This window comes from Passer domesticus, chromosome 6 (assembly GCF_036417665.1).
Source record: "Passer domesticus isolate bPasDom1 chromosome 6, bPasDom1.hap1, whole genome shotgun sequence".
In the NCBI taxonomy this organism is placed as follows: domain Eukaryota; kingdom Metazoa; phylum Chordata; class Aves; order Passeriformes; family Passeridae; genus Passer; species Passer domesticus.
In genome coordinates, this window is record NC_087479.1 from 26,405,029 (window position 1) to 26,418,864 (window position 13,836).

At 36.3% G+C, this 13,836-nt stretch overlaps 1 protein-coding gene across 11 annotated transcripts in view; it reads right to left on the bottom strand.

Moving 5' to 3' along the window:
- NPAS3 (neuronal PAS domain protein 3) overlaps window positions 1–13,836 on the bottom strand; it is a 591,061-nt gene that overhangs the window by 414,111 nt on the left and 163,114 nt on the right. The window lies entirely within an intron of this gene.

Consider the following 13,836-nt stretch of genomic DNA (forward strand, 5'->3'; position numbering starts at 1 on the left):
GCATATGGATCTACAGATTTCAGGATATATAAAATGGTACTTCATATTTAAACGACTGAAACTAACAATAATATTTAAGTTTCAGTGGTAGTCAACATAGTATGTAACTACTCTTAAATCACTTTAGCCACTTCCTTTTTAGCCTGCCTTTTCTTTGTCTGCTGTCAGTCTAAAGAAAAAAATCCCAAGAATACTGTGTACATGTGGGGTTTATCTGTCTAGGTGCCATTGGTTCTCCTGATTCACTGTAAGCAAATTTTCCCTTAATTTTTGTCAAATTCTGAGTCTTGGGAGAAGGTTAGAAACAGATGATTCAAGTGTTTGTCACCTCAGACAGGAGCTGCAGTGTAGCCAATATGACCAAACAGGTTGTACAGTAACTGCTGAGACACAGAAGTGTAAGTCTGGTGTAATAATGTGAAAACTCCCGTGTTTTATGAAGCTGTTTAGGAGTTGTTCAACTGTCTTTGCAGTGGAAGCAGTAACCTTTGTCAGTGGGGTGAGAAAGCTGTTCATACAGGTATGTGATTCCCATTTCTGATTGTAATTCACTACCACATACATGGCAGACAGACAAATTTTTGATCAGAAAGAACCTTCTGCTTTACACTGAGCTGTTGGAAATACAAAGACATTAATTTTGTCCTGTTTCATCAATGTATCATTTGCTACCACCAGTACAGAACACACAAAAATAACTCAATATTTTACTCCTCCTCTATTTGTTTAATTGGTGTAAAACTCCTGAATGCAGTGGAATGACAGTAGTTAACACCTGGGGGTTTTTTCTTTTTTTTTACACAAAGCAAAGTGTTCAATTCAGGATATTATAAGCTTTACAATACATCTGCCTTGGTAGAATCAGTCTGGTGCTGATGCTGGGGCTGGTGTCTGTCCATCACTGTGCAAGGTGAGTAGAAACTGTTCTTGTACCTCATTAAGGGCCTTGCTTCATTTGTTTAACTACTAATTTGATTAAGTTCAAGCCACAATTCCATTAGCTAGTAGTTGTTTTACTGCAGAACTAGAACATAACCAGTATATAATGGAATAAAAAATACTTCCCTCCAGCTTCCACAACCCTTCCTGAAACCTTGCATTTATCAACAAAGAAGTCATAATGATGAGATCTAGAAAAGCACTCTGACATATGAAGTAAATCAGTAGAATTGAGGCATGCAGATAAAACACCATAAAGCTAAGAGCTCTATTTACCTGTTTTTCTAACTTGGGAATAAAGTGAAGAGTTTTTCTTGCTTTAATATTCATAACCACCTGCATTTTTGTAGCCATCTCTGCCACTTCAGACTTGGAAGGGCATATCAGCTGGGCCCTTAACACACAAATGAAATCCCTCCATGACAGTTCCCTTAGTATGGTTAACATGTTACATTCCCTACAATTCCACACCAACAGCAATTATATTTAAAAATACGGTCTGGCTAAGAAATAGGAATGGTGAAATAAAGATATGGGAGGAAACAGCACATTCTTACCCACAGGTAAAGATAGAGAATCCTACTGAATGACACAGTAAAGTACATACTTGGTTTTATAAACTCTATATAGAATGCTATCAACTCTGTAAACTATATTCTATGGAAAAAAGTACCTAAAAAGAAAGATTTCATAATGTTCATTGTAGATGCGTCTCTCTCGAATTTCAAATTTTAGATATCTGCCATCATGGATATCCCTCAAAAGGTGCATAAAATACAACAGATAAAAGTATTTTATGTATACACAGACATATGGGAAGCTACAACTCTGTGAGGTATAAACTGTTCAATTAATTCCAAGGAAGTAATATGCCCTCACAAGTTAAATGTATACAACAGTGACACAAGGAAAAGGCAGATAAATGTCTCTGCACAATTGCTTCCAAGTGAAAGCTCAATTTCATGGCACAAGACATGGCCTTTTCTGCCTGTCACCATCTTTTTTTTCCCGGAAACCAAGCCTGAGAATTAAAGTCCCCAAATCAAGTTAGTAGAAGAACTGAGATTATAGATCTGTTCCTAAAGTTTGCACCAAGAGGTCCACACTTTCTTCCCAAAGCACTTAATTATACCCCTACATAAGATGGGAGATTGTTAAAGATCCCTAGTAAAACAAATCAGAAAAATTACAGATCTCAGCAACTTCCAAAACTGAAAAATGTTAAAAATTGAATGGTGATAGAATATTCCTTAGAAACACCAAATTCTATATCCATAGTTTACAAGTCCTAGAGAGGCTTTAGGAGATCATCCAAACTGACTAATATACAGGAATGTAAACTTATGTAAAACTGGATCAGTAATAGCTTGCAATGGAAGTCAGTTAAGCTGAAAAGTGAGCCTCCCTGAGTCAGCAAACAGAAATATTTGAAAGCCACCTCTGGTTATTCAAACATATACAACAAAAAATGTAGAAGGCATGGGGAGCTGACATGATAAACAAAAGAAACTCTTGAGAAACATTGTTGAGAATAACTCACTTTTTCTCCCAACCATTTGTTATATTGCCATTTGTGGAAGCTTCATGGGGTGAATCAAGTCAAGGAATTTGTAACTTGGAACTAGTGCCATTAAGCTAATTTAAGAGGGAGTGTATGTGGATATGTGCACAGAAGTCCTAGTTTCTACTCTATGTAATTCCACCAGAGAAATACACTGTATTGTTGGACACTGCAGTTATGCTGATAAAATGGGTCCTTAATTTGGGAGCAGTGATTTCCTCAGCAGGATGCAGTAATTCATTAGATACGACCTAAACATGGCTGTTAATCCTTTCTGGCACCTGTGATTCTGATAGGCAACATCAGCTTGCTTGTCAGATGCTCTTAATGAAGCAAAGCACTGGCACTAATAATCCCAAGAGGATGCTAGAAAAGAGGAGTGTGAAACTCCCAACAGAAAGCAGTGATGCTGACACAGGACCAAAATTCATCTTGTTTCCTGTCATATGACACCTGGAACTAGAGGTGGTTCTTGGAACATAAATGAATTTGTTAAGTATCAAGCTGCAAAACCTTAGAAATACACAGGCTCTTCTGCCTAAGAAAAATTAAGTGTGGGAAAATATGTGGGAAAATATATATAAGTGGCTTTCAAAAACAGTCAGAAAGCATGCACCACATGTTTAAGAGTTCTCAAATGACAAAGATCCCCCAACAGTCAAGCAAATCTACATATAGTATCCACAGTACCAACAAGAGAGTAACAGTGGGAAATATACCCGAGGGATATAAATATTGCTCCTTCTTTGCCTCCTGTGGAGAAGGCATAGTAGCTAAGACAACTGGATCAGGGTACAATGTAAATACAGTGGTGAAACGTCTTGCATTCCCTTATGAAGACATTTCTTATAGAATTTCCATATACAGAGCCCCCTAAAGAAGACTTAGAAGTTTCCAGCTGATAGCTCCCAATAATTCTGAGAAGCAGGACCATATAAACAGGATATTTAATGGCTTGAAGACTAATGCTATTTTAGATATGGTTTCTAAAATGTATTTTATTTTTCTTTTTAGGGCCTTTCCAGATGGACTGATATAAAGGTGGTCTGGCTTTTATAGATGAAAGGGTACAATAAATACTACCATATAATTCTAAAATGGTATACATGACATTTCTAAAGTAGATTTTCTATTGAAGACACAGTAGATGCAGAACACATGATAATATGGTGTTGCATAAAAGTTTTATTGGTACTCATAACTCACTTGTGATTTCATTGTGCTTGTGGTCATTCCAAGCTTAACCTGCTCCATATTTTATTTCACATAATTTTATATACTTTACATTCATAAGCTTATACATGCATCCATATCTGTGTGCACACCCACAACCTTCATATGTCTGACCAATTGACATCTGTCACTTGAAAGTTGGGACAATCACAGATCCTAATTTTTGCAGCATTTAATGGCAATTAAATATGTTTTAGCATATCAACAGATATGGTGACACAAATAAGGGGTTTTTAGCATATGTTCACAGAATCACAGAAGATTCTGAGCTGGAAGTGACCCACAAGGATCATCAAGTCCAACACTTAAATGAATGGCCTAGCTGGGGATGAAGTCCATGATATTGGTGTTATTAGCACCATGCTCTAACCAACTGAACTAATCTCAGGGTCATAACAATACCTCTCTTCTGTGTCTCAGTTTGGGCAGCAAAAATCTGTGAAATAATTTAATTATATGAATTTGCATTTTGAATGAAAACAGGGGAATGGCTGCAGTTAGAAATAATTTTCAAAATATAGCTTGGAAAGTGGTGGTTCACAGTGGTTCACTTGCCCAGTTTTAGAAAGGCAGCTCACATTTACATTTCAGCTACACTGTTCCCTTAAACTTGGTGAAACCTCCCTAAGCAGAGCTGCTCAGAACATCGGTCTCCCTCTGCTCAGCCCCACATAACAACACTGCTGGGATTTATGGTACATTCATTGGACTTGTCACAAATAGAGATTGGATTGGAAGCAACAGCCATAAAACAAGGTTTGAGGGACAGACGGACTGCTGAACTCGAGATATAGTGACTTTAGCCAATGGACAGCTTATCTGTGTTGTGCTTTCATAGTTACTGTTCATTTCCATTCACAAGCACATTCACTTTTTTGCTTCACAAGCAGAGAAGTATGGCAAACTCTCACAAAGGATGCCCAGTATTTTTGAGAATGGCATTGAAATCCTCCCTGATTTCAGTAGAAATTTTAGAAATGCAAAAGTATACCAGAACAGGGCATTTCTTCTTATATAGTAAACATTTTCCTACTTATTAACTCAGCTGTTACTGAGCACTAGTGAATGTCTTAAGCCCCTAACAACAATAAGGATTAGTAGTAAAGACTCCAGCGATAGTATAAAAATAATGCTTAATATCTAATAACGTTTATAACAGATTTTATAGAGAATGAAGCAATATGTCTCTGTATATTTTTCTATTAGTCTAGTCTTTTAAAGTCAAGGATCGAAAGGTCCACTGTAAACAGCATCCAACTCTCTGAAGGACAAAGTCAGATGAATGTTATAACCATTTCACAGAAAAGAAATCAGATATAAGGAAAGGCTATGCAACATTAGAGTGCACAATGAATCTGCTACAAAAAATTTTGCTGATAAGTGATCTAGCCTCTTTAGCCCTCCAAAAGAGACTTAAAGTTATATATGTCCCTTTGTGTATAGTCTTTCCCAATATAAAGAACACAACCAGGCTTACTTGCTAGTAAGCATAGTTATAGTATTATATAAAGCAATATATTTATACTGCTCCTGAGTCCATACATGTGAACTCGTGCAAATCTGTATGAGTATTACTCGAAAGATCCCGTTTTTTTCTTACTTTGTTCCACACTAATAAGATGTAACAATATTACCATACTTTGGACATTTCTGTACTTAAATCAACTTTAGGTGCCTTCCTCTGTTATAAATAACCTATTTACAAAATTTATGTATTTATATCATACAATGTAGTGGATGATTATGAAAATTTGCCCAATACAAACATTTATACATTCTGATCTATTACAGAAATAATCGATTAGCTGTTTTCTCAAAGCCACATCCTTCAGAATCTTTTCTGGGGCTTCAAGCTGACCAGTGAAAATAATGAGGGCAGTTAAAAGAAGTACATTTAAAATCTGACTTTTAATGCCTGGGCAATTCATTAAGATAATGTCCTGCTCTACCTGTAGGTGACCATCCATAAGCCATGTTCTGTCATATAAAAATCTTTTTAAATTTTACTGATGTTGTGGAACAATTAAACTTCATTAGAAGTTCAAAGAATGGAATAGCATCAATATTTAAGTGACTGAATTATTTGGAATATTTACTGATTTTACTTCTATATAACTCTTTTTCCTGATGTTTTTTTCAAAATTTAATAGTAGCATCTCAGAAACACTGTTCAATCCAAGTGGATATTAATCTGAACAGCAGTGCACATTTTCTGACTCCAAAAAAATTATTTAGACTGTAGAAAAGATGAAGGAAGTAAAGGAGACCAACCTGCACTGCATAATTGCACATAATACAGTTAAAAAGACCAGTTCTGGCAGTCAAACATCACCATTGGTGGTAGCATGAGCCTAAGGCTTGCTATTATCAGTATTTTGTGTTCTATTTTTGTAAAGGTTATGCACTAGAGACTTGACAAATACACATGAAACTGGATATTTTTTAGTACAGTGGATCCAAAATATAAAAGAATGAAGCAAGAGAGCTAATGCTCCTGTAGATGTAAATTAAAAGAAGAAAAAATCTGCACTCAACCTTCTAAGACTAATTCAATTAGTTCTGAAAAATTGATAATGAAAGTATGTTAATATGTTTACCTCTAATTTCTATACTACATTTTGCCATCTTTGGGGATTTCTTTTCTTTTGAGACAACTTTTTGACTTGTTATTTTTTCCTTTTTTTTTTTTCCTTTCTGCTGTCCCATTCGTAGATTTTCTTTTCACAAAGACTGTTTCTGAACACAGAGTACAAGAACTTCAAGACTAATAATAACAGTTACAATGTCTAAAAAAGGACACTACTTTTGTGAGGGGAAAACCTCCAAATCAAAAGCCACATTAAATTTTACCTTCTTTCTTTTTTAAGTAGATCTGAGAAGCCGGACGGCAGATTTTTATGGATTTTTCTACTTGTTTGCTTAGGAGATCCGAACATTGCTCAGTCTCACTATTTATCAATTAATCTAGCATGCAGCCTCAAAGGAGAAAGGTCGACTTGTGTTAAAAATTCATCCATCAAAAATTCATCAAAGACTTCATCATTTTAACTTGCAAACCTTTGAACACCTACATACTTGTCAGATCTGTGGTCATAGTTAACTGGAATCTATAGTTACCACAGTGCCTATACTTGCTCTGACATGAGCTGCATGAAGAGACACTCAGGTGAAAGTGCAGTACATAACCAAGTGAGGCAGACTGCCTCCTCAAAATGCTCTTTTTATCAGACAAAGGATATCTAGCATCTGACTAAGTTCCAAGTCAGTAAAATCAGACTCTTTCAACACTTTCCAGGGGAATGTATTTTTGCCCCATCATAAAAATCACCATTCTTACAAGCAAGAATTTGCAAAAAAAAAAAAAAGGTAAATTATCTCATAATATCATCAAGGGCCTAGTTCAGATATTAAAGCCATTTAATGCTGTCTAAGAAAAAATAATGTTTTGAGACTTTCTTTAATGTGTGAAGAAAGCTGTATAGTATATGCTGGAAGTTAAAGCTGGAACCTTCAAGTTCAAGGTAAAAGCTCTGCTGCTTAACTAATGCACTGCTCATAGCTGTCATCATTAATTTATGTTAGCCTCTGTAAACATCAAGAGTATAATAGGCCAATTTCACAACTAAATATAGATGCACATTTTGCCCTTATATAAATGGCAGATTGCTGCTGTAGATCATCACTGCAGCAACACGTCAGTAAAGACGCACTGTTTGATGGTCTGATGCTCACACAATATATAAAACCAGTTGTAATGGTTGTTTGGAAGCAAAGTGTAACATAGCAGCAAAATTTCATTTGTTCCACAAACTCAGGATATATTAAGCCTGGCTGACAAAGACTGTTTGATGTGCTAAATCAGTTTGACCTTCATTTTTGCTTTATATTTCTCATTTAACACATGAAATGACCATTATTTTTTCACCGTATAGGGAAATATGACAGAACTGATTTCTATTAAAACCTTTCTTTTCCTTGTAGAAAGAAAAAATTTATTTTGCCAAAAGTGCTTTAGCAATTACTGCAGAACTTATAAAAAATAATACCTATATTAAGCCAAGCTTTTTATTATATCAGTAAGACTTGAGGCTGGTTTTTAGGGGTTGTGGTTTCACAGAAGAGGATCCTTTTAAATATGTAAACATGGTTCAAGGAAATGTTAGTTATGCTTGAACTAATCATTAAACTGAATGCTTTATCACCAATAAGTACCTTTGTTGAACTGTTTAAATAACAGGATTTACTTCCAAAGTGAGTCATTAAAATATCATAATAGGAACATGGCAGGTTTTTTAGGCATTATAAACTTGCCATCCTGCACAATCTTTTAAAACTAATGTACACCTTCATAGAGAAACCATTAAGTGAGCTGTGATACACTAGTTTGAAATCCAAATTCTACAGCTAGAACAATAGTGTTTTCATCATTTTTTTCTTCCTATGTCTAACTAAGCAATTTCTAGCCTCCTGATAATAGAGAAACCTCAGTTTTATCAAGCAATTTTGCAGCACCCAATAAACAGCACTTTACCTTGGAGCAACTTGTACATTTCACACCTTAAATTTCTATTTACCAAATCAGCTAATCACTTCACAATTGAACTTCTCAGAACAAAAAATTATCAATTAAAGTGGTTGAAACTCCTGCAAATTATCATTTAGGAATGAAGTAATTGCTTTCATCAGGGCAGAAAAGCCCGCCAGAACAGAAATGTCACTTCAGATTAGTGTTCTCACTCCTGAAGCTATGGATGACACAGCTGATATAAGACTAAATGCCAAGACCAATCAATTGCTTTTGTGGCTCTGTTCTGAGCTGCTGTAAAAGGGGCCATTTTCTAGGATCTACTCTTCATTATAGTAAATGCTATCTCCTTGGTAACATAATTCCATTTCTCATAAATTCCGTCTGAGAGCATTGTCCTAACAATGGATGTTTGTGGAAAAGAATGCTGTTGGTTTAATGCAAAGAAATTAAGTGTGAACGGCTGTCAAAGTACTATAGTTTGCTTGTCCTTAAACATAAATTGAAGTCTTTACATTAAAAACAGAATACTTTGGCGGAAATGAATGTTCTGAACTAGTGTGATATATTGCATTTGGAAGTGATGTATTTCTGATTGAGAGTTTAGACTTTCTTTTGAATATCTGTGTTCTGTCTATAGTGGGCACACTCATCCCTAGCAGAGATTTGTCAGTTTAAGAGAGAGTAGATAAACACTCCACTTATTTCACAGCAGTGCAGTTAGGAAATGTGAAACTGCGCAAGAAAACATGGTCTCATTATCATATGACATGCTATTTGTTAGCAGACTCATCTGTGTATAAAAGCTTTCTTTGAACTGAGCCCTTACTGGAAATATCTGTATTTCAATTTGTACTGTTCAGCTTCCTAAAATACTTAGAATCTGAGTTATGGTCTCCAATTAAAAGGATATCTGAGAAGCTAATTTGGTGGAACAGCAGCAATTTCCTGCACTGCTCTCCTCATGACTGAAGTTTGGAAACAAATTCGAGATTACAGATTTTCTTTCAAAACAGGATGAAAAGTATTCCTCCCTCAATGAGCATAAGCAATTCCAATTAACAACAGCAAGACTTATGTGACAGGAGAATATATTGCCACATATGTAAAGAAGCAATTTATCCAGCATTAAGAGGAAAAGTGCAAATTTATTGTAGCATTTCTATGGGTAACCAAAGAGCGAGTACAGGTAACTCTGTTGCCAGATTTTGACGGCAGCCCAGAATGACAGCAATCACATTAAGGTATGAAAAACTGCACCCATTAGGTGATGTGGGGAAAACAAGAGGACAAGAGAGACACAGTGTCACTGGGTACCACATCTGCTTGCCCAAAGTAAACATTGTACTTTCAACCGCAAAGCCAGCTAGCTTCAACTCAGGTTCTCCACATATGCTATCTCTTATGCCACACTAGAAATGCTATATAGCATCCTGCACTTAAAATATGAGCTTTACATTCTGGCCTAACTATAAGCTACTAAATAAATTAATCTCTCTGAAGTGAACAAAAACTACCCAAATTCTGATTATACTCCTTTAGTGAGTACTGTCTTTAAGAAGGAACACTGCAGGTTAGATTTTTTTTTTTATCTGCCTCTGAATTAATAGCTGTTATTTGCCTCACCTATGTTAGAGCCACTGCAGAAATTTTTGCTGGAACATTTATATCAGCTACAGCCATTATTGTCCATAGGATTATTTTACCAGCTCTGAAATAAACAGCAGCACAGGTAAAACATTTTTGTTTAATATTTTTATATAAGTTGAATTTGCACCAGGTAGTTTATCTATACCGTTAAGTTTCACTACTGCCAAAGGCCTAAGAGAACAACGTTGCCTTCAGGTAACTCAAGTTTGCTCTTTATAGATGACCAAAACAGGGATTTTGTTAGAGTTGGCTGTGCTCTCTGTATATGTTTCAACTGAGCTCCCAGAGCCAGGAAAAAAAAAGGCGAGAATTCCAACCTCTCTCTTTCACTGCTGCCACATAAATAATCTCTTAGTGGTGTGTTCTCGATTACTACAATACTAGGATGCTTTCTGAAAAAAATAACATTCTTTATCTCTTTAGCTTTTATCTCCTTATCTCCTTTATCTCTCTTACAATTATCATCCTCATCATCTCCTTATTGTCTCCTTTCTATCTAAAAATTATGTGCACACTGATAGGTGTATGCAGAACACACACAAGTTATAGTTTTGAACCCTCCTCATGGGAGTCTTTGCAAAGCTTTACATGAGGAAGGGTTGAAGGGATATGGGATACACTGGGACTGCAGTCCAAAGGAGCTATTCCAGTTCAGAGTCCCAGCTGAGCTATCTGAAAGCTGACAAAATAGAACTTCAACAGAACAGTCAGTGAGCTACAGGACCACTGTCAGGCTTCATTTCCTGCATGTTTTCTGCAGCATTTCTGCAATTTTCTGTGATAAAAGCAGTACTGATGGAGATCACATTGTCATTGATACTCAAGCTACCTAGTTTTAAAATATCTCCAAGTACATCTTAAAAAACCAAAAAAAATACAAACACAAGCAACAGTTGGCCTGGATGGTGGTACAATTACCTTTGTTGACTGCTCAAAACCAAGTAGTGCATGCAAAATTTTTACTCTGCAGTCTTAGAAGTCCCTGGTGCCTCCAACAGCTGACTGGTGCATTTATTCAAGCCTGTTTTCCCAGCGGCATGAGATTCACTCTCCAAGGTGCAGTGTTAGCTGCTGAACCATTGACTCAGTAGAGTATGAATAAGCTTCAAGGCCTTTCACTTTTACCCCCCCTTGCTTGAACCCTGAAGAGTTTAGTATAAATTAGTGTCAGTAGAGCACAAGACAGCAACATTTTCACAAGCAGCCATCTCTCACACCTATACTACCAATGAATTGGCTTTTCTTACTGCTTACATATACCAGGACAGGCTCCAGCCTTCACTGACTTCACTTGCAGAAGGATTACAGTTACTTTCCATTTAATGGTCTGGGATAAGGAACAGCTCTAAGTGCCACATGCACTGGTGAAGAGCAAAAAGTCATGCAAAAAAAGATATTGTTAGTTTTTAATCCATTTCAATACATTGGGGTAAACATGAAACCCACACTGCTTGTAGAAGAATTTCCTCTTTGTTCTCTTTACAGATACCAGTACTGGTCACACACATGATTGGGCTTAAGTGTTTCCTGGAGTGCCAAGAGTCTGCTGTCAAAGGTTATGCGCTCCACCCAGAGGGTGCCACATGTGCTGGTAACTGCTGTGCTGGAGCTATGTCACCTGTATTTTAATTTTCAGGCACAGGCAGCAGATCCAAGATTTAATTTCTAAACAAAGTTTTCAGATATGGTATAGCAAAACTCAATTCTCCTCAGAGACCACTTTAATTAGTCAGAATAGACCTGATGACACATGCATTTTTGACCAAAGTAGTGATATGCCAAAACCTTTCCTTAAAACACACTCATCATCAATTACAATCCTTGAACTTTAAAAAATAACACTTAGACAAAAGCCTCAGAGTTTTAACAGTTGACATAAATCTCATGCTCTAAGTAATGCTTATCTTTAACAATATTCAACTGCAAGCAAGATTAACAAAATCCTTAACCCATCAGATTGCATCAAACGTATTAAAATTATCAGGGCTCTGAAATACTGCCCAGAAGCTGCCACAGTTACCCCTCAACCTAGTAGTAAAAGACCTTGCTAAAACAATTCCTCAAAAAGAGCCAACCAGTCACAGAGATGAAAAATGTGAGCGACACCAAACCACAAAACAAAGCACAATGCAGAGGCAAGGGCCCCTTCTCAAGAGCTCCTTGCCTTGAGTGACCTCTTAATTAGCTAGCAGATAAAACATCTTCCTGCAAAGTCTTACAGGTCTAGATAAGAGAGGAATATCATGATTATCTAGGAACTATCTTTAACATGAGGAAGGCCATATAGCATTACCCTGTAATTCTGGTTTCTTTTGCAAAAGTATCAATCCTAATCTGAAAACTCCAAGATGTAAAGAATTTCTATTGCTAAGCAGCTGCACTGTTTAAATTAGCCTCACCATTAACATTTTGTGTCTTTTTTCCAATTTCAACTTTGCTGAGTTCAGCTTTCAGTCACTGAATCTTGCAATCCTTTTGTCCACTAAACAAAAGAAACTCCAAATATCTGCTATCTTCCTCCTGCCTGGCTAATTATGGTCCACGATCAAGTCACCCTCTTAACCTTCCCTTTGCCAAGACACTCAATTGATTGAACAAACTGAGTCATTGTATGTTTTCCAGTGTTCATTTTAGATGTCTCTTTTTTTTCAACATAAAAAAACCTAAGAGATTTCAACACTGAATGCAGCAGCATCAATCATCATTTCCATGTTCAATACTTCAACTGATACATTTAAAGATTATTTTACTGCATATCTGAAACAGCATTGTACTGGGCTACAGTGTTCTGCTACTACTCATCAAAAACTTAAATCTTTCAATGTGGAGTTCACAGAAGAAAGAGACACTGAGAAACAGCTTTGAACTACAATGTCAGTTTTGTGCTTATCCCTGTGTTTTTCTTGGCCAGTCATGGTTTTTATACTGCAGAAATAGAAACAGGTCTGATAAGTTCAATAAGCTATAAAGCATGCAAAATGAGAGAAAAATTCTAACTCAATGTGAGAAAACAACATATTTTGTCTCAGGCATGTAGAATTTTCTCAGTTGAATCTAGGCCGAGCTTCTGCAATAATTTCTGTATTTTGTTTCTGAGGGATAAAGGAATCACAAGCTGGCAAGAATTTCTTTTATACCACCTCAGAATTTTTGATGTAAAATGGCTAAGTCAGGGTAAAATGGCTGAACTCAGAAACAAGAAGAAAGATTCTGTAAAATGATTAATTCTTGAGATAATCCCCAAAAGTCATTATTCACAGAGATGCGCAAGACAAGGTAAGATTTTCAGGCCCACACAATTCTGGAAAATGCTGCTCCTAGAGAAAAGATGTACCAAATGTTGTGTTTGAAAATGCCACATTGCTGTATTCAAAACCTGTCCTCACAGGGATAATGTCAGTCAGGTAAACTAGAAATACTTTGGAGTCGAGGATATTTAGACCCCTAAACACTGAATGTTAATCTTGGATCTTACCTGTTGATAGACCTACAAACTCATCAGAAGAGGAAAGAGGTGCTGTGACTGCTAGACTGCTAGTAATAGCTACTGAGTGATGCTTAAAACCAGCAATTGCTTAAGGTTTGTGGGTGAGGGTTTAGCTATAGAAAAGAAAGAAGAAAAGAAGCAACCATCACAAAGAGCTATTATACCTGACAGACTCTACACAAGACAGATGAAATGTGAGCTTCAGTATTCAAAAGAGAAAGGATACAATCATATGTCTGGTTAACTTACAGGAAATAGTTCCAGAGACAATTTTATACTAACTACAGTGATTTGAGCAATTTTTAAAAATAATACCAACCAATTTCTCTCCATTATACTCTGCTGGCAGAAAATAAAACATTTTTCTTTTAAATGATTGCCTCTGGTTTTGTTAAATCATGCAGCCTGTCAACATGTGGTCACCAGTTTTACATGATCTTT